Consider the following 3,343-nt stretch of genomic DNA (forward strand, 5'->3'; position numbering starts at 1 on the left):
AAAAGCACATTTTCCAGTATTGATTTCATCACAGATATATCATTGATCTAAGTTTTTTTTTTTCTAAAACGTACTCGAATAATGTCAAAGAGTTCACTAGACCCCAAGTATAGAAATGAAGAAAACATGTTGCAATCAATATATCTAGACTGTAATACTTCTCAAACTCCTTATAACACCGTACCCCAAAATTCTATCAAATACCATTGACATTGAGAATATACATCTGCCTCCTCTCGAAGATACCTCATATTCCAAAGGTGTATAGCTTATTGTTAGTAGTAACATAGGTATATTGAACACATCTCTGACAGTAGTGGAACATAATACACGGCCCATCAGAAGGTTCTGTTCAGTATATCTATGGTTCTAACGTTCGGAAAAGGCTTCTGTTCCTATCATTCAATAGGTGATACAAATGAGTGCCTCTGCGAGAGACAAATCCGTGAACCATCAAGAGTGAACCCCCTTATCAATCAAAATCACCGCACTACATCTGTGACCTTACTGACAGTTGCTCAATGAAGTCGGTGACCAAAATTACAAGTTTTTTCCTCTACAATTATGTACTTGAAAAACTGACAGTAAGATGATCTTTCGAAAGCGTGAACTCACAAATTACAACGGGATTATAAATGGCTTAAACTACTAACGTTCACTACTATTCACAACAAGACAACGATTGGAATTCATAATTCAGACATCAGATGGATTAGAACTATTGTCGCACTATCTTTGTGGTGGAAGGAAAAGAACTAATTCAAGCAGTATATTTTTTCAGAAGATATTTATTTTTTGATTTTATATTTCTATTGTTTGGGGGCAGCGTCGCCGGCCCGCCATCTACCAATATTACGACCATTAGTAATATTGGTAGATGGTGGATGCCCGATTGCCCCCCAGTGGCGGCGGTTATTCTGCTTCCTTCCTCGCTTGTTCGGCTTCGCCCGTGCCGGCTCGGGCTCGTTCTCTGGCTGGGTCTCCGGTCAGGCCCCCGTCACCGCGTTAGCGGTAGCGGCAGCGGGCTGCGGTGGCTGCGGTGGCTGCTGCTGCCGCGCTGCAGTTCTGCCACTGCAGCCCTCAGTGCCACCAGCTGTTGCATTATATCTCCTGGGGTGATCTGTGAATGATAATGATTATAAGCTATAATTTGATGGAAAGATATCACTAAAATCAGAAACTTTCATTCGTATTGTATCTTTCCAATTTTAAAAGTTCTATTGACTTGGACTTACGGTGATCTTACGGATCGGCAATACGAAGCTGGTGTAAGTGCCGTCGAATTCTTCGAAGATGGGGAATTCACACTAGTTGTTGACGACGAAAACGACGAACCTCTCGATGCACGGAGCGAAAGCGACAGTGACAGCGACGTTGCGGATGATGACGACCTCGACTTGGCGACAAGGTTACGCATGTTCCAACCCACCGCAGCTCCTGTAAGACCAGGATCGTACGAGGACAACGTGAAATATCGCGCCCAATTCTTGTGCGCAAGCGCGAATCAAAACGAAAGTCAAATTGATTAGCTGCTAGCGTGTTGTACCAACTGCCGCAGATTCCCGCGTTAGCTGTCAAATTGTCCATCGTCAATACAGCTGATATCGCGGTCTTTGAATATGACTGAGGTATGTTGTGTCAGGTGAATAATACCACACAAAACCAGACACAGATAAGTAGGGTGGCATAGCATGGAATAAAATTGATCAATTGAATGAGATTCAAATGTAGACAGAAACCTCACAATGTTATGAAGGTTTGGTCATGACCGGTTGAAAAATAAACTTAAATGATTTTGAATTGATTAAGTCTGAAATTTATTTGACCAACTGGTTAATCATTATCAATCATTAACAATCCTCACTGAAATTAAAAAGATAGGAATTGCAATTTGAATCGAGAACCTAAAACTTTTGAAGGAAATTCGAATCATTGAAGAAATTGCGACATTGACAGAGAACTTTGATGTCTGTGTCGTAAGAGTTCCAACTTCCAGAAATGATAAGACTCGTGACAGTTGTTTCGACACCGACAGAGACCTATCATCTGAGCCAAGGGACGTAGTACCTTGGTGGTATAGAAAGCTTAAAACTGGGATGTGTAATTTTGTTCCTTGCATCGAAAAAGTCGATTCCTTTGAAGTAGACCAGCTCGTCAAAGGACTCGCAGTTTTGATGGAGGATTTTATCACTTGTGTCAAAGGATTTTTTCTCTCCACGGCAGATGAATTTGTGAAAGGGATACATCAACGTGGGTTGGTTCTTTATCAGATCTGTCGCACTCATTTGTTTGATCTGAAGCGGCATTATCGAGCAATTCAATGAATCAAAAAACAATAGAGATTGAAAAAAAAAATTAATGTTACGTCCCAACAGTAGAGACGTCGAAAAAGTTCCTCCCGTTCGCGGTGCTTGTGGCACTTGAAGAGTGTGGTGAAGGTTAGGAAAAATGAAATGGATGATTTTTAACAACTTAAAGTACTTTTATTGAATAATTGATAGAATGAGCTTGAATGGGTTCGGAAAAGAACGATTGAATTGACGTCCGATCTTGCCGGTCTGGCAGAGGAGTCGAGAGTCCCCGCATCAGGGTGAGACTCTTGGAGGATGAACGTCCCGGGGTAGGGGCAAGTGCATCTTACGCTGCAGTTTTACGTGGGAACAAAGTAGTAATAGGAGTCGGAGGGACTAGCGGTCAGGTTGCGAGGGAGATAGGAAAGCGTTGTAGAGTACAGGGCCTGGACGTAACACACCAGAGAAAAAAAAAAAAAAAAAAAATTGATAAATAAATGATAAATAACAGGAGTACATAGTACAATGATGAGACAGGTGTTATCAAATATAATACGGATTGTAAATAAAGATGTCTGAATGCTTCGAAAAAAATAAAATGGATAAATAAAATAAAGAGGGTTCATTGATAAATATTTAACACCAAATAATATCGTTCTCATTTCGACATCTTTATTAGGGGAGGGGGGGGGGGGGAATTGTAAAGTGGCGTATGATAGTCCCTATCTAGCCTATAAGAAATAGGAGTAATTAATATAAAATTAATAAAATTAATAACTTTATAAAGTTGTATGGGTGACCATCAGTGAGGAGGCATTCATTCGTTTTGAGAGAAGGGTGCCTCGTAGAAACCGTGATAGCCATGAAAAATCAAATACTAAATACATCGGTTCAATTCGCGACCGATGGAGGGCAAAAGAAGGCAGGTCACTCATTAGGGAAGATCTCCCAAAATAATTTAATAAATTGCTTAATTCTCCATGACTATTGTGCTCTACCCCACCAAGAGTGGTTGGTCTCTGACTTTTCACTCGACAGTTTTTAATCTACAA

General features: G+C 40.6%; 1 long non-coding RNA gene across 1 annotated transcript; it reads right to left on the reverse strand.

Moving 5' to 3' along the window:
* Window positions 1-770: 770 nt before the first annotated feature.
* Window positions 771-2,951, reverse strand: LOC125502034. Its single transcript, XR_007279835.1, has 2 exons — window positions 1,236-2,951; window positions 771-1,120 (listed from the first exon to the last, which is right to left on the reverse strand). It is a non-coding gene; the product is annotated as an uncharacterized LOC125502034 (long non-coding RNA).
* Between the last annotated feature and the right edge of the window lie 392 nt (window positions 2,952-3,343).

This window comes from Athalia rosae, chromosome 8 (assembly GCF_917208135.1).
Source record: "Athalia rosae chromosome 8, iyAthRosa1.1, whole genome shotgun sequence".
NCBI lineage: Eukaryota > Metazoa > Arthropoda > Insecta > Hymenoptera > Athaliidae > Athalia > Athalia rosae.